The sequence below is a fragment of the Solea solea genome, chromosome 20 (genome assembly GCF_958295425.1).
Source record: "Solea solea chromosome 20, fSolSol10.1, whole genome shotgun sequence".
Taxonomy (NCBI): domain Eukaryota; kingdom Metazoa; phylum Chordata; class Actinopteri; order Pleuronectiformes; family Soleidae; genus Solea; species Solea solea.
In genome coordinates, this window is record NC_081153.1 from 9,317,350 (window position 1) to 9,336,301 (window position 18,952).

The following is an 18,952-nucleotide window of genomic DNA, read 5'->3' on the forward strand; positions in this document are numbered from 1 at the left end:
ACAAATGACCATTTTCAGTTCTTTACAACCTAGAAAATCTTTTGAAACTCTGTTGTGCATCATAATTTGGAACAGTGCATTTGAAGTTTTTTATTTTTGATCATTGGAAGGTTTGTTCAATGACATTCAAATTATACTCTGAGGGTTAATGACTTGAAAATAATGCTGACTGTCATTTGCATCGACTATTTAGAAACATTAGAGAAAAATATCACTGGCATAATCATTTGGAACGCGGTGCATAAAACAAAAACAGAGTCACGGAGTGAAATGAACTGCAAGAAAATGTGAGCTCTTCAAAAATCAGGTAAGATTCCTGAGCCCTTTGTGTTGTGTTTTTCTGACATATTTCTAGTTTACGTATATTCAGTGGACAATTATTGCAGTGATTGATGCCACGATAAATGACAGTTCATTTGGGCGTTTTGGGCGTGGTAACATCAACTGGTCGTTAGCAGCTGCCCTAGTCAAATGGGAATGAACCCGATCACATCTGCACATTTGGTTATGTAAGAAAACGGGTTGAGAAGAAAAAAAAACAGTGTTTCTGAAAAATGTTGTTGTGTCCAAAACCAACCTGTTATCTACTGTTAACCGTGAGAGTCGACGATGCATACTGACAGTGTTTGTTCTCATGGAACAGTGTCATACTAACCTGGCAGCTCTGTTCTGGGCAGTTTGTCATTTCTTTACCTTTTCTTTAGTACCGACCTGGAAGGGCAAACAGGGACGCGGATGGCCTCTCGCGCATGCCCTTGGACATGGAGCAGTACATGGAAACCTGCACACCAACAAGTAGTGGCACCTGAGGTAATGAACAGTGTGACTCAAGCTCTCACAGTTCAGCTGGAAAGCAGTGAGCCGTGGCTGTGTCCTTTGACCATTTCAACAGTGCTGGCTGAGGAAAGTGACGTGACGTGGCAGTGGCAGAGATCTGAGAGACAGTTCTGAGAGATGCACAGAAAGAAGACCCTGTGATAGGAGAAGTGCTGAAGTATGTCATCTCTAATCACTGGCCTAAAGGTGGAAAACAGGGCCCAAACAAGGAAGTAGCTGCGCTGGTGAGAGAAAGACAGACACTACACACTGATGATGAGGGTTCACTGTACAGGAAGACCGCCAGCCGGTCACAACTAATCCTGCCAAAGAAGTTCCATGAGCTAGTGTATAAAGAACTGCACGAAGAAGTGGGTCACCTAGGTGTTGAGAGAGTTTTGACACTCATCAGAGACCGCTTTTATTGGCCTCATATGCAGAGGGATGTCGAGCATTACATAACACGGGTGTGCAGCTGTCTGAAAAACAAACGTCCCAATAAGCCAACCAGAGCTCCCCTCACCAGCATCGTCACCACTTACCCATTTGAGCTGCTTTCCATCGATTTCTTACATTTTGATAAAAGTAAGGGAGGGTATGAATCTGTCCTTGTGGTAATGGACCATGGACGATTTGCTCAGGCCTACCCCTGCAGAAATAAAATGGCTAAAACCGCGGCCGAAAAGACATTTGGAGATTTTCTATTGAGATTCGGTTTTCCTACAATTATATTTATTTATTTATTTATTTATTTATTTCGGTCATGACATTTAGATCACTCATCACATAACATTGCAGTTCACACAATATACATAACCGAAAGGGAAAGCGGGAGAAGCAAAGCTTAACTAGTCCCGCCCCCATTATCATCATACATTTCATTTCCTTTTTTTTTTTTTTTTTTATGACATTTTGACAAAGAAAACATGTTTCAGCAACGGTAGCACTCAGAGATATAGTCTAGCTCTAGACAGTCAACTCAGACTCCATGTGTGTATGTACATGTTTCCATGGTGTTCCATCGCGCCGTTGCACCGTTTCCCCCAGTGTCTACAAATTTCTGTCTCTGACCTTTGTCATATTTTCTTTCTGTGTCAGTCTGTATCGATTAATAGTCATCTCTACATACTTCTTTTTAAATACACTCAGTTTTGCTGATTTTTTCATCTCCTCATCCAGATTGTTCCACTGTCTGACCCCCGTGACCGATACAGTAAAGGATTTTAATGTAGTTCTTACCCTTCTCTGCCTAAACCTCATGTTCCCTCTTAGATTGTGTCCCTCCCCTCTGTTCAGGAATAATGTCTGTAGATTGTGAGGGAGGTTTTTGTTGGCAGCCCTATAAATCATAGAAAGTCATAGAATTAGAGTATTTTTGATTTGGTAAATAGTTGATTTGGATGTTCTCTGTAACTGGCATGATGTAGGATTCTCAAGGCTCTTTTTTGGAGTATAAACAGGGGATAAGTAGTGGTTTTGTAAGTGTGTCCCCAGACCTCTGCGCAGTATTGCAGGTGTGGAGAGACTAGTGCGCAGTACAACAAGTACAGTGCCTTCTGGTTTAATAGTTTTTGTGCCCTCCAAAGTATGGACACACTCCTGGCCAGCTTGCCTTTTAACTGTTTGGTGTGTGGCTTCCAACTTAACATGTCATCAATAATCACTCCCAGCACTTTGTACTCTTTAACCCTTTCGATGTCCACTCCATTAACTTGTATGTTAATACTAGTCTTACATCCTTTTTTCCCATACAGCATATATTTAGTTTTCTCTAGATTTAGAGATAGTTTATTTATATTAAACCACACATGTAGCTTGGCCATTTCATTATTGACTGTTTCCACTAATTGGTTTAGGTCTTCCCCCGAACAGAAAATATTAGTATCATCTGCAAATAATGTTAATTTCAGAATATTGGATACCTTGCATATGTCATTAATGTATAGTATAAACAGTTTAGGGCCCAGCACTGATCCTTGTGGAACCCCACAAATTATGTCCAAGTCGATGTGCAATCTCCCATCTTAACATATTGAGATCTGTTGTGAAGATAACTCTTGACCCATTCCAGTGCTATGCCTCTTATACCGTATCTCTCCAGTTTAGCTATCAAAATATCATGGTTGATGGTGTCAAATGCCTTTTTCAGGTCTATGAATATTCCTATTGAATGTAATTTTTGATCAATGGCGTCAGTAATGGTTTCCACAGACTCAGTTAAAGCTAGAGCCGTCGAGTGGTTTCTTCTGAATCCATATTGGCTATCATATAGCAGATTGTGTTTGTTAATGAAGTTGTCTAGCCTTTCGTTAAATAGTTTCTCCAAAATTTTTGACAATTGTGGTAGTATTCAGACTGGTCTGTAATTTGTAAATTCATGTATGTCACCTTTCTTAAACAATGGCACTACTTTCGCCACTTTCATTTTGGTGGGAAATGTCCCAGTTTGAAATGACAGGTTGCAGATGTGTGTTAAGGGTGAAACGATTTCAACTATTACTTTCTTAATTAGCTTCATGTCGAGGTCGTCAACATCCGTGGATGTTTTTGCTACACATTTGTTGACCAGGTGTGTAATCTCTCTGTCCTTCACTGGGGTGAGAAACATTGTGCTTAGGTTTCTGTCTCTGTCCTTATCAAAGTGGTCCCAGTGAAGGAGTGAGTCAGGAATGTTCTTTGCCAAATTCGGCCCCACATTGACGAAAAATTCATTAAATCTTTCTGCTATGATTTCTTTGTTATCTTCCTTAGTGTTTTTGTCCTTGAAGTAGAGAGGATAGCTAGGTTTGGTGTTTTTGCTTTTGATCACATCATTTAGAATGTCCCATAGTTTTTTAGTATAGCTCATGTTTTCTGCCAGCAGATTACTGTAGTATTCTTTTTTGCAGTCATTTAGGATGCTATTTAGTTTGTTCCTATATTGTTTGTATCTCGTTTCTGAATGTTCTGTCCTTAATCTCATGTACTGTCTGTACAGGGTGTTTTTCTTCTTGCAGGCATTTATCAACGTTTTTGTTAACCATGGTTTCCCCTCCTTTTTCTGATTTGTGTGTCTTTTCATTACAGGACAGTGTCTATTATACAACGTGTTAAATATTTGCAAAAAGGAATCATAAGCATCATTTACATCTGTTTCTTTGTAGACCTCGTTCCAGTCCTGCCTCATTAGTTCGTTTTTCAGTGTAAGCATCCCTTTTTCAGTCCTGACCCTTCTGTATATATTTCTATTCGGTGTCTGTGTAACAGTGTGCTTCCAGTCATAGATAGCAAAGATTGGCAGGTGGTCGCTTATGTCATTTATCAGTAGTCCTCTTGTTATGCCTGTCCCTATAATATTTGTGAAAATATTATCAATTAGGGTCGCACTGTGTGTCGTGAACCTGCTTGGACGTGTAATGAGGGGTTGTAGGCCCATCGTATACATCATATTAATGAAGTCATCAATCATCGTATTTCGTTTCGGGTTGAGTAAGTCAATGTTCACATCGCCACAGATAAAAACCCTCTTTTGGCTGGTCCCTGGAAACATCCTTCCCACACATTCATTGAAATCCTCTATCCTAGAGTCTGGTGCTCTATAAACACAGCTTAACACTATATTTCTGCCTTTCGTCACACAGATTTCAATTGTCACACATTCCATTACATGTTCAACAGCTTCAGACATATTGTGTACAATCTCATACTCAATGTTATTGTCAATGAACAGTGCCACTCCTCCCCCACCTTTATGTCTTCTGTTAACGTTGACCAATTTGTATCCATCCAGGTAAAAATCTGTGCCTTTATCCTCATTAATCCACGTTTCCGACACCGCAATGATGTTGAAAGCATTTTTGAATTGTTGTAGGTATTCCTTAATGTGGTCGAAGTTGGTGTATAGACTCCTGCTATTGAAGTGAATGAAAGACAATTTCCCATCCATCTCAATGCATTCGTTGAATTGGTCTTCAGTGTAGTACTGGCATTTCTCTGACACGTTTAGGTATAGATGGTTATCCGGGTCAATTATTTCATTTGGGTCTGTTAAGGTGTGGTTCACATGTTGATTTTTAGTCAGCTCCACATTTTCTTGCTCAGCAATCCTCTCTAATATTTCCATCATCGTTTTAGTCTGTGTAGTGACCCTTGACCTTTGCTGTGCTGTAGTTATGGAGTGTTCGTGAGCCATACCTTAGTTGTTGTATTCCTCCAGATCACCCTCACTCCTGATTTGCATTATTTTGACTTCTTCTGGTGTAGCTCCATTTGTTTTAATGTAGATTCTGCAGTTTGCCGTCCAGGTGTGTTGGATCTTGCCTCCTTTCTTCAGCTGACGTGCCTTTCAGCATTCTTTTTGGTGAGATTCTCGTTGATGTAGACGTCTGAGCCTCTGAGCTTCCTGCCCTGCTTCAGCAGTGCCGTCTTATGCCTTCTGTTGGTGAATCTCAGCACGACAGCTCGTGTTCCATTCTCCTGTCTTCGTGGTAAGAGGTGACATACTTCCACATTGTTGAAGTCCACGTTGATCTCTCTGTCTGTCAGGAACTCATCCACCTGCTGTTGCACAGATTTAATTTCTGATTCATCAGGTTGCGCAGCCGCCCTTGCATAGCCCTGGATGCAGAGTGCTGGTCCCAAACCTCAATGAAAAGGGGGGACCTGGGATGTTGAGATCGTTCTGGGGAGGCCAGGTGTTTGTGGTGACACGACGGAAATATCAGGACAGTCCAGTGTATGAGCTCAGGCCAGAAAATGGGAAAGGACGCATTCGAGTCATGCATAGAAACCTCCTGCTTCCGTGTGACTTTCTGCCCGTGGAGGAGATCAACATGTCCACAGAACCCAGGGGGAAAAAAAGAAAGGAAAAGAGCAAGTGGCAATATGAGCAACAGGAACGAGAAGACAGTTCAGACGAAGAGGATGAATGGAGAGGAATCATTGGATTGCAAGCGGAAGGCAGGGATTCAGTGGCCGAAGATCTGGGAGAGGATACTGCAGAGCATCAGGAGGACCAACAGGAAGAAGATACAGGCGTACAAGAGGAGGACGATGTCACACAAAGAGCTGAGGGAGGACATCAGTCTGCTGAGTCTGCATGCAGTGACGAGGAAGATGACCACCAGTTACCTACCAGAGCGAAAAAGTATCCTTTGAGACAGAGAAGACCGAGAGCAATATTTACTTACAATAAGTTGGGACTGCCTACCATGTCCTATGTATAGGTAACCATGGCAGTTAGATAGGTTGTATATGTGAGTCCAGATAAAAGACAGTTAAAGTCAAGCTGATGTTACTGTTCATTTGAAGAATTTAGAGTTCTTAGAGTTAAGTCAAGCTATAATACAGATGTGACTAGTGAATAGGAATAAGGTTATCTTTGAGTGAATATGGACTAATGTAACCCACTGTGACCACTCTCCAGCACACTTTGAAGTAGATAGGAAGTTATGTCTATGTTAAAGGGCCTTACTCAGAAAAGATGCAGACACCCGTGCTAGTGATGGAAGTTGCAGTGGACTGTTATCGTGCACAATAACGCCTGCTGCAAACATATGGCATCAGTGGGAGATAAGTGCTATATGGTTTATTGAAACAGTATCGCATCTTCAGGGACTTTCTGACTCCTACTGGGACATAACCTTTCTAAATGCGGGGTTGTACTGCAACACGGGACTGTATGTGTGTCAGCATGTCGGGACGACATTGAATTTTCGACGGGAGAGTGTGAGGACAATAACTTCAGATTGTTATAAAAAGGGACACCCATAGGGACACAAATATATATATTTTTGTTATTTCATGTTATTGATATTTTGTTATTTCATATTTCATGTTATTAACATTTTTGTTATTTCATATTTCCATGTTATTAATATTTCTGTTATTTCATGTTATTAATATTTTTGTTATTTCATGTTATTGACATTTTTGTTATTTCATATTTCATGTTATTAATATTTTGTTATTTCATATTTCATGTTATTAATATGTGTTATTTCATGTTATCAATATTTTGGTTATTTTATTTTCATGTTAATGTTTATTTCATGTTATTAATATTTTGTTATTTCATACTTTCATGTTATTAAAATTTTTGTTATTTCATGTTAATATATTGGTATTTCATTTTTCATGTTCTTAATATTTTTGTTATTTCATGTTAATATTTTGTTATTTCATAATTTCATGTTATTAATATTTTGTTATTTCATATTTTCATGTTCTTAATATTTTTGTTATTTCATGTTAATATATTGGTATTTCATTTTTCATGTTATTAATATTTAGTTATTTAATATTTCAATGTTATTAATATTTTTGTTATTCAATATTTCATGTTATTAAAATTTTTGTTATTTTATGTTATTAATATTTTCTGTTTGATCTAAAAGAATCACTGTGCTCTAGTTTGTGCAATCAGGCAATACAGGGGTGTAGTGGCGCCTTTACGCCACAAGAGGGAGTGTCCCCTCAAATGAGCAACTGTGTCAAGGGTAAACACAGCCGATGCACACAGTGTGTAACCTGCATCCGGCTGGACAGAAGCGTAACAATGCGTATTGCCATGTGTATTTTCAGACTGTCCAGTAAAGAATGTGCGTCTTTATTGAAGTGTGCAACAACATTTGGTGTCAGAAGTGGGATCAGCGGTGCTACGGAGAAGCAGTGTGAGATCGCAGACCAAACGCAACTATGGAGCTGGAGCGACTGCAAGATCAACTGAATGAGATCCTGGTGCAGTTCAAATTTGAGCAGCTACAAGAGGTGTGTTTGCAAGCTAAGATTTCCACTGAAAAACAGACCAAAAAGCACACGCTGATCAGAGCAATACATGAAGCCGTAGATAGAGAAGCTATAGTTTGTTTGTTTGTTTGTTTCATTGATTGTCCACAATGTGGAAATGTGTCTTTTGGTCTCATACAAACAACAAGCAGGACGGCAACAACAACACTTACACTCAAACATCTTCAGGGCAAAAAGCAGGACAGCAGTGGCAGTTACATTAAAAAGGCATCAACGGGACATGGTGTTCAGTGCTCCAATGGCATTGGGGATGAAGGGATTTTTAAAGATATTACGATTTGCCCTTGGTACTTTACAACGTCTACCAGAGGGAAGAAGTTCAAACTCCCTATTAAGTGGATGAGAGGGATCGTTTGCTATTTTGACAGCTTTTTTCCTCAGCACTTTCTCATACACACAACTTAATGGTTTCTGTCTCATACCTATGATTTTTCAGGCTATATTTACTATTCTCTGCAGCTTGCTTCTTCCTTTTATGTTTAGATTAGCGTACCACATTGCCATGTTCAAAGTTAAGATGCCCTCCATCAGGTTCTTCTAAACTGTTTCCATAATATACTTGCTCACTCTAAAGGAGGTGAGCTTGCGTAGTAAGTGGAGACGCTGATTACAGGTTTAAAGAATGTAGTCTGTGTTTTCACTGACATTTAGGTTGCAATCAATATATGTACCTAAATATTTGAACTTGTTTACTACCTCTACAATTTGTCCCTTAATTATAAGGGGGCTGCACAGGGTCCTTTTCATGAAAGACAAGTTCCTGTGTTTTTGTTACATTGATCTCTAAGAAGCTTTCATGGCACCACTTCAGGAGAGATGACACATGTCTCTGTATACGTCCTCTCCCACTATGTCCCCCTTCTCCAATAAGGCAACCAGGGCCATATCATCCGCATACTTCAACAAACCAAACTTTTCCAGATCTAATTGGAATTTGTTTGTGTATATGGAGAAAAGTCATGGGGATAAAATAGTCCCCTGCGGGGCACCAGTGTTAAGCACAATGATGTCGGACCGAGTGTTATTGACCAGAACCTGTTGAGGGCGGTCAGAGAGGAAGTCCCTAACAAGGTGGATGATACCACCGTTTACTCCTATATCAGTAAGTCTCTGCAGCAGGATGTCAATCTGCATGCTGTTAAAAGCAGAAGTGAAATCCATAAACAGGGCCCTAGCAAGATGGGAGGGGACTTGAAGGTGCTTTGACAGGGTGTGGAACATACTGACAGTTGCGTCATCAGTTCCCCTCTGACATTTATAAGCAAACTGGAGATGATCGAAGCTGTTAGAGACCGACGCTGTCATTTGTCTGCTTATAACTCTCTCAAAACATTTCCCCAAGATAGAAGTAAGAGCAATGGGGCTGAAATCTTTTAATAGGGTAGATCCAGGCTTTTTGGGGAGAGGCATGATATAAGACATTTTCCATAATTTGGGAAGTTGTTAGAGAATTGAGCAAATACTGGAATAACTCCAACACAATACCTTTAAGTTCATGAACATTTCCGTTTAAAACTCTACCTCTCAGGCCATCGGGCCCCGGGGCCGAGTTGGGCTTGATACTAGACAGGCTGACTACAATCTCATGTTCTTGAGTGTAATAGGGGCATATCCCAGAATGGGTCCCAGGGTCCGAGCCCCAAACGAGCTATTTCATGTGCAACTCAGCCACCTGAAGTAGCCACACGACAGCAACATGTCAACTGTCCTACACGTTTAAATCGGACGCTTGATCGTTGCTATGGCAACGTCCCCGAGGCTTATAAAGCGGTATGTAGACCGCCTCTTGGAAAATCTGACCACAATGTAATTCATCTGTTGCCTAAATACAAGGCTGTGGTCAAAAGAATGAAAATTGTTCCGAAGCAAATACAGGTGTGGTCTGACAAAAGTAAAGAGCAACTAAGAGATTGCTTCGATGATACAGATTGGGACATCTTCTCTGAATCCTGTCAGGATGGAGATGAACTTACTGACACCATCTCATCCCACATTAAATTTTGTGACGACGTTGTCTCAGAAAGCAAGACTGTGAACATATTCCCAAACAACAAACCCTGGGTATCTAAGCAACTGAAAATCTGTCTTAATGAAAATAAGAAAGCTGCTTTCTGTTCTGGTGATCTGCAATTAATGCAGGGACAAAAGAGACAGCTTAGAGGGAATATATCCAAGGCAAAAATTGAGTACAAGAACAAAGTAGAAGGTAAATATTTTGGTGGCAACATAAAACAAGCCTGGGAGGGTCTAAATACACTAATGGGTAAAACCAATAAGAATTGTGATACTCCTCCAAGCATCAATCAGTGTTTTGTTGATGAGTTAAAGCACTTTTTCTGTAGATTTGATAAAGTGGATGACAAACAGGAATGTGATGAGATCTGTAAAAATCTCCCTACAGGAGCACCCACAGCCATCACTGTGGATGCTGTGGCTCAAAGTCTTTTTCAGCTGAAGCCAAACAAGGCCACTGAAGGCCCGTCTACTTAAGGACTGTGCTCCTCAACTGAAAGGAGTCCTCTCAAAACTGTTCAATTCCCTCCTTGTTACAGGCGCGCCCAGATCGTGGAAACTATCCATTATAAGGCCTATACCAAAAAAGCTAGGGGCAAGTAAACCTGAAGATTTTAACCTTTAAATATCTAGGCACAGGCCTTGACAGTCATTTTAGCTTCTCTGAAAACACAGATTGTATCTTCAAGAAATGCTCACAGCGACTCCGTCTGCTTAGAAGATTAAGCTGCCTTGGAGTCAGTCCGCACATTTTAGAGCTTGTGTATACTGCACATATTGAGAGTGTTAAGTGTAAGGTCAAGCTAAATAGAATTGTAAAAATGGCTGGTAAAATTGTGGCAAAACCCCAGAACATACCAACACTTGCACTGAAAGGACAAGGAGCAAACAAAGAAGAATCATGGCAGATAGCTCTCACCCTCTGTCCTGTCAGTTTGAGCTTCTGAAGTCTGGGAGGCGCTACAGAGTTCCTCTGGCCAAAGGTCCTTTTAAAAAATCTTTTATCCCAAATGCCATTGCCATCTTGAACTTGACAAAGTGATCAATTCACATTATGACCTGAACTGCTTTACCGTTGTGCTTTATTTATCTGATTAGATCTTATTTTACCTCTACTTTTGTTCCTATTTACACTGTATCTTATCTTTGTTTTTATTGTGTCTATTGTATGTTTTTTATGCATGACAATGTTTTTACCTTACTGTCGTCTGTTTACTGTGCTGGTGAGCCAAAGAAAACAATCAAGACTTATTCTATTCTATTCTATTCTATTCTATTCTATTTGTGAGGTTAATGTAATTATATTTGTGCATCCCAATCAGACACTCTACTGTATAATTAGAAGTCAGTATCAGCCAAATAAAAACTATCATTTGTTTTGGTCCACCTTTCAATTTATTCAGCCATTTATCACCAACACCTGATCACGAGCCTGTTGTGTGAGAAACGTCAAAGTACCAAAGACTCACTGGTATCAAAAAAGAAAACAAGGCAATACCTTGGTTTTGATTCAGGTGTGGACAAAGTGGTCACCTGTCCAGGGGACGTCAGACACGGAAGAGGCTCACACAGACAGGTCAGAACAAGTTGAAGTGTCCGCTAGTGCTGTGACATCGCTCCCACCTCCATCTGTTTCAGGTCAAAACCAGAGTGAGCAGCAAAAAGACGTTTATCAGCTCATCACAGACAGCATCCAACACTTGGAGACACAAATGGCAGCTACTGAGGGAAGAGAGTCAGCTTTTCTCTCGGGATGAACAGGATACAGGAACCATACCATCTCTGCAGCTGTTATGGAAAATAACATTTTCCATCTCTTTACATCTTTGATCACATACACGTTCCTGTAGCTTCATACTAGGCCATTCACCTTTGACCTACACACTTGTAGCTCTTCCAAGATATCTCTCTCCCTAGCATATTTACACCCTTAGTCTAAACACCTAGCAAGCTTAGTTATTCCCACACAAAGCTGATTGTTAGACCTGTCGGACCGTGAGACCCGAGGTCGTTCTCACCAGCAGCACAGACGACCCTTAGGTGAGAGAAATTTCATTCTAAAAATCGTTTGTAAGTATAAATGAAATTAGAAGTAAATAAAATAAATTGAAAACCACTTGATTTTAGTCATTAAAACAACTTGATTTTCTGGTTCCCAGAGTATTCCAAGATTTGACGACTTGAAGTCTGGAAGTCCTGTCTAGAGATTTCGATGTAGGAGCACTGTCTAGAAGTTTCTTAGTCTCCTTTGTACTAAAACGAAAGGAGAACAGAAGCTGAATATATAATTCAGCAGAGATAGTTTGAAGCCTTTGTACTGAACGAAAGGAGTGCCAGCACGGAGACGTCTGTGTGGTATATGGTAAAAGTGTGCACACTGCCAGCTCAGGAAAATGGGAAACAGGCAAAGTAAGAAGCCTGAAGTGTCCGAGCCTGAGGGGCCAGTGGTAGATGATGCAAATTGTATTTAAGTGTCCTAAAGATGAAATGTTTAGTTTTTCAATTAAACTCATGGATGGTGTTGTGTCTCAGGGCTCTTTGGATCACTGAAATCAATCTCAGACACCTGTGATAATCAGTTTGCCAGGTGAGCCCAATTCAAGGAAAAACTACTCCAGAAGGACGTTCCACATTATTAAGCAGAGCGCCATTTTTCTTTATCCCCAGCTTTCACTGCTGACTGCTCAAACACTGGATCCCGACCTGGACGCCCGTCCGCCCGACGTCGTCTGCCCGGCCCCATCCCAGCACCTCAACAAGTATCCGCCATTACATGTCATTCATGTCCAACTTCCAATGATGGAGGTGGCGGGAACGGATGGTGAACCTATACTGGTTTATAGGCCTTGGACTCAGAAAGACACTGAAACCGCTGTTAAGAACAAGAACAGAAAAAGCGTCTCAAAGAAGAAGAAAGACGATAAAAGAGAGAGAGAAAAGAATGGAAGACATGTTCCTCCTCCTGTTTGTTACAGAAAGAAGAAGCCTCCAAGCGGAGAGGTTATCAGTACAAACAACGAGACACATATTCTGAGCGGAAAAACGTTGACTATGAGACATGTTTCACATGCGGTGAAAAAGGACACTGGAGCAAAGACTGCCCTAAGCGGAGAAACAGAGGAGGGGGCCAAAGAAGGGGCGGCAACTATCGTCACAGCGGAGACTACGGCCGCCCACCTTACAACGGCATGACGTCACAGTGACTACAGGGGGTGGACGGCGGAGAGGGAGGCCCAGTGGATGACCTGACAGCTGACACTTCTGAGACAGGTTTTGCACCCACACACTCATTCACACGCTCATGCAAAGAGGAAATGCTTGCTACTGATACTGATTGTGACACACATACACTGATACAACACACTATACTATTAAGATTCGCCTCGGTGACCCCACCCCTGTCAAACGCACATACATATCTGTCCCAAAACCACTTCACAAAGAAGTAAAAGAGTATTTGGAAGACCTGTTAAACAGAGGGTGGATAGCTAACTCAAAATCCCCCTATTCCAGCCCAATTGTTTGTGTGTGTGTGTGTGTGTGTGTGTGTGAAAAAGGATGGGAGCCTCCGCCTGTGACGTGACTACCGTGAGCTAAATAAAAAGTCGATCCCCGACCGCCATCCGATACCACGGATACGAGATATGTCAAACACTTGAAAGGGAAGTTCCCGGTTTTCGGTATTGGACCAAGGAAAGGCCTACCACCAGGGAAGAGTCCTGGAAGAGTCGAGTCGTCCCTTCACGGCATTTATTACACCATGGGGATTGTACGAGTGGGTGAGAACTCCCTTTGGCTTGTCATCTGCTCCTGCAGAGTTCCAGAGATCGATGGAGGAGTGTCTGGTGGGACTGCGTGATGAGGTTTGCTTGCCCTATTTGGACGACAACTTGGTTGACTCTCAGACATTTGAGGACCACTTGAATGATCTGAGGAAGGTCCTGCAGCGTTACCGGAGTCACAGAGTAAAAATGAACTGCAAGAAAATGTGAGCTCTTCAAAAATCAGGTGAGATTCCTGGGAAGGCTTGTTACAGACAACGGTCATACAATGGACCCTGCAGACATTGCTCCTGTCCAAGCATTCAAACAACAACGGATCCCCACCACAATTGGGGAAGTGAGGAAGCTGCTGGGATTCATCTCTTACTTACTTACCTCTATGACAGAGAGGCTTATGGTGACGAATTATATCCTGGATGCAGAGTGCTGGTCCCAAACCTCAATGAAAACGGGGGACCTGGGAAGTTGAGATCGTTCTGGGAAGGCCAGGTGTTTGTGGTGACACAACGGAAATATCAGGACAGTCCAGTGTATGAGCTCAGGCCAGAAAACGGGAAAGGATGCATTCGAGTCATGCATAGAAACTTCCTGCTTCCGTGTGACTTTCTGCCCGTGGAGGAGATCAACATGTCCACAGAACCCAGGGGAAAAAAAAGAAAGGAAAAGAGCAAGTGGTAATATGAGCAACAGGAACGAGAAGACAGTTCAGACGAAGAGGATGAATGGAGAGGAATCGTGGATTGTAAGCGGAAGGCAGGGATTAAGTGGCCGAAGATCTGGGAGAGGATACTGCAGAGCATCAGGGGGACCAACAGGAAGAAGATACAGGCGTACAAGAGGAGGACGATGTCACACAAAGAGCTGAGGGAGAACATCAGTCTGCTGAGTCTGCATGCAGTGACGAGGAAGATGACCACCAGTTACCTACCAGAGCGAAAAAGTATCCTTTGAGACAGAGAAGACCGAGAGCAATATTTACTTACAATAAGTTGGGACTGCCTACCATGTCCTATGTATAGGTAACCATGGCAGTTAGATAGGTTGTATATGTGAGTCCAGATAAAAGACAGTTAAAGTCAAGCTGATGTTACTGTTCATTTGAAGAATTTAGAGTTCTTAGAGTTAAGTCAAGCTATAATACAGATGTGACTAGTGAATAGGAATAAGGTTATCTTTGAGTGAATATGGACTAATGTAACCCACTGTGACCACTCTCCAGCACACTTTGAAGTAGATAGGAAGTTATGTCTATGTTAAAGGGCCTTACTCAGAAAAGATGCAGACACCCGTGCTAGTGATGGAAGTTGCAGTGGACTGTTATCGTGCACAATAACGCCTGCTGCAAACATATGGCATCAACGGGAGATAAGTGCTATATGGTTTACTGAAACAGTATCGCATCTTCAGGGACTTTCTGACTCCTACTGGGACATAACCTTTCTAAATGCGGGGTTGTACTGCAACACGGGACTGTATGTGTGTCAGCATGTCGGGATGACATTGAATTTTTGACGGGAGAGTGTGAGGACAATAAGTTCAGATTGTTATAAAAAGGGACACCCATATATTTGTGTTAATTAATATTTCATGTTATTAATATTTTTGTTATTTCATATTTCATGTTATTAATATTTTGTCAATTTATGCTATTAATATTTTTGTTATTTCATGTTATTGATATTTTGTTATTTCATATTTCATGTTATTAATATTTTGTTGTTTTATGTTATTAATATTTTGTTATTTCATATTTCATGTTATTAATATTTTTGTTGTTTTGTGTTAATATATTTGTTATTTCATATTTCATGTTATTAATATTTTGTTATTTCATATTTCATGCTATTAATATTTTCTGTTTGAACTAAAAGAATCCCTGTGCTCTAGTTGTAATCAGGCAATACAGGGGTGTAGTGGCGCCTTTACGCCACAAGAGGGAGTGTCCCCTCAAATGAGCAACTGTGTCAAGGGTAAACACAGCCGATGCACACAGTGTGTAACCTGCATCCGGCTGGACAGAAGCGTAACAATGCGTATTGCCATGTGTATTTTCAGACTGTCCAGTAAAGAATGTGTGTCTTTATTGAAGTGTGCAACAAAGGTAAAGTAAGGTTAACAAAACACGCAGGACAAAAGGTCCTGGATCACGAGATAAAACAAATGCTAACACAATAGCCTCAGACCTTGAGTTAAAGAGGCCTGCATCGTTAGAACAACGCAAGAAATGTAATATCAGAGAAAACGTTACTTAAACTACAAATGGCGACAAGTGGCACACCATGAGGTGTTAACCATTGAATCTCGAGTAACACCAGTACACAGAGTTCAAAGGTCAATCACGTAAAACAACAACAACTCTCAGGTTTTTCTAAAGACGGACAAAGCGCAGCCGCCACCATCTAAAGCCAGCCCCAACTCAAGTCTCCCAGGCGTCTTTATACTGCAAGGCTGGTCATCGTCAGGCGTAGTTTGGCTGATTGCATTCCAGCCATTGATGGCTGAGCGTCCACAGCTGGACAACAGAAGCTGCAGCAAACCTAAACACACACACATACACCCAGACACACACGTACATGTACACAACAGCTGGAACACACTGACAAAAGGCTGATGTGCTCAACTGCATCTGTTTAAGTAGATGAACCTGGTTGATTGGACTCAACCACTCTCTGACAGCCAGGGGGGTGTTATGGCAGCCTGCTACACTCCTCCTCAGATGAAGAAGACCATCTGTCCCCTTCAATTATCTATGGACTGGACAGAGAAGTATATAAGATCAGGCAGGAGATGCTTTGAGTGAAGCTTGGCATGAAATGTTTGTGTTCAATTTAAGTTCTGTTAATGGTTGGGCTCATAAAACTGCAGTGTTTTTATGTTGTTTTTCTTGTATTTAGTTATTGACCTTGACCTGCTCTCATAGTTTACACCTATGGTACGGGGAAGAACTGCACGAGTATGGGCTGGACGTCCCAGGACCAAGATGGAAGACACCAACAAAGGTGGTTGACAATAATGAAGTCAAGACTTTATCCACACGGAAACAGAACTTTACCTACATGATCTTTGTCTTTGTCTTTTTAAAAGGTTTTCTGTCAACACGTCATTGTTTCAAGAAATGTCTTCATCCACATGACTGACTTTGTCCAAAATGACTGTAAATGCTGTCGTACATATGCTCGGCCTGTATGTGGCGCTGTAATGTTGCCACAGAAACACACCAAAAGTAAACATTACAAAGTGTACAATTACAGAGACACAATGATCCAAACCAGGGCGACTAAGGAGAGAAAATGAAAGTTCTCATAAAGTCAAAGACCGAACCATTTGCAAACACAATCAGATGAAGATGAAAGCGACAGTGAATATAAGAGCAGGAGAGACGAGGGACGATGACGACGTGGTTGTTTTCCCACAGTAACCCAGTTACTCTGTTGTACTGGTTGTATCGCTCAAACTTCAAGTAACACACTGTAGGATTTGCTCTCAGGGTCCCCCTACAGTTGGTAAACAGTATTGTTTGTTCCATTCATCCATGCAGTGTTTCCTGCTTTATCCTGACACAGGGTGAAAGGCGGGGGACATCCTGGACAGGTCACCAGTCCATCACAGAGACAAACATTCACAGGTGGGTGAGTGTTCAATTCACCTGTGGGTCTTTCTGCTACAAGGCGTGGACATTGTTTGTCTGTTACGACTGTGGTCAAATATATGATGGACGATCAATGATAGCAGTGAACTCTGAAGCAGGACTTCTAATGTACAAACATCCCTGTCTTCAGAGCAGGTACAGTCGCCTATGTTATAGCACTTTATACAAATATGATGACATTGTTTTATTTTTCAGTCCAACACAAACAAACATGGTGCTTTAGTTTGTGTAGTCTGTGTTCTCTGCTCGGCTTATATAACCCGTGGCTCTTTGTATGCACATTGTTGTGATTTATGAACGAGATGTTGAGAGACGAGGCTTCAATAACACATCATTAAATGAGTGATTCAATATATAATTCCTTCATCACATGTGTCATTAATGAATTCAAATTGGAAACAAATAAATCCACAATTAGTTACATATGTCATTCGTTTATTAAAACATGAATGCATTTGATCTAAACACATATATAATTATTTCACTTCATTGTTTCATGGTCCTTGTGCAGCAGAGCTTGATAAAATAATTTGATCTATAACTGCAGCTCTTAAGTATGTGATCCACTAGGACTGGGCGACATGGAGCTTTTTTTTGTCACCATATACTTTGTTCTATCAAACAATATCGATATATATATATATATATATATATATATATATATATCACCATTAAATCACATCAATATTTCTGTCAAGCTTAGAGTTTCCCCTTTTACTCTGAAGTGAAATGTCAATATAGGAAAAGGTTATTTTGGTTTAAATACGGTTTATTTTTGTACAAGTTGAGCGTGACAACAGGCACACGTTCCGAGATGAATTTCTAGAATAAAACGGGTATATAGTAACTCAAATCTTGATACTTACTTGCTTCAAAGCTTCAAAATGAATTCTTTGATCAGTTCTAAATAAAGTTAAATATCAGGAAGTAGCTTCATGAAAGCTGCACCAATATTCTCTCATGTCCAGCCTCTTCTTCTTTCACTCTTGTAAAGTGTAATGTTGTCGTTGTTTTTGTGGCACGGACCAGAAACCAGAGGTTCCATAGTGTCAATGCAGGTGATGCAGACCTGCTCAGGCTTTGACAGAGGTGACATTCACCCTGCTGTAAGTTCATGTAGCATCAAAATGATCTTGGAGACATTCTTTATTATTACAAGGTTGAAATCTACCTACATTGTGTGCTGCTGCATATCTCCAGTAGCAGGTTTGAACCAGTAGGGGGAGCACTTCATCCCATTTAATCCCCTCTGAAATCAGTGAAACCACATTTGGTTCATTTCTTTTATTTGCTTGTGTGTTTGTTTTTCTATGCTGGTTTGTAAAGAAAGTTATAAATGTGAACAGCAGCCTTTAGGGTTAGAGCAGAGGTGTCAAACAGGCGGCCCACAGACCATAGGCGGCCCTCCAATCGCTTATATGCGGCCAGTCTTGTATAAAGTACCTAAAAGGGATACTTGAGTAAAAAAGAGCAAAAGTATCTTACCAGAAATTCACTTTGGTAGAAGTTGAAGTCACTTTTTATAATATTACTTAAGTAAAAGTCTTAAAGTATATGACATTTACTGGACTTAAGTACCAAAAGGAAGTTGCTGATATAAAATGTACTTAAGATTTACAAGTAAAAGTAAAAGTATTAAAAATAAAAGTGAGGAGTTAGGATTGAGTCATGGTAGCTCAGTGGTAGGATGAGTTGTCTTTGAACTGGAAGGTTGTGGTTTTGATTCTTGTCTCTGCTCGTCTGTGTGTCCTTGAGCAAGACACTTAACCCCATGTTGAAGTGTGTGAATGTATGAAAGATGTGTGAATGGGTGAATGTCAAAACTGTAGTGTAATTATTATTTTTGTTAGTGAGTAACAAAGATGGGAAATGTAGTGGAGTAAAAGTTGCTAGAAATATAAGTAAC

General features: G+C 40.8%; 1 long non-coding RNA gene across 1 annotated transcript; it reads left to right on the forward strand.

Annotated features, from left to right (window-relative positions):
* The first annotated feature begins 7,324 nt into the window (after nt 1-7,324).
* On the forward strand, nt 7,325-12,486 carry LOC131447690 (uncharacterized). Its single transcript, XR_009234071.1, has 4 exons — nt 7,325-7,563; nt 11,254-11,655; nt 12,148-12,202; nt 12,283-12,486. It is a non-coding gene; the product is annotated as an uncharacterized LOC131447690 (long non-coding RNA).
* The last annotated feature ends 6,466 nt before the right edge of the window (nt 12,487-18,952 follow it).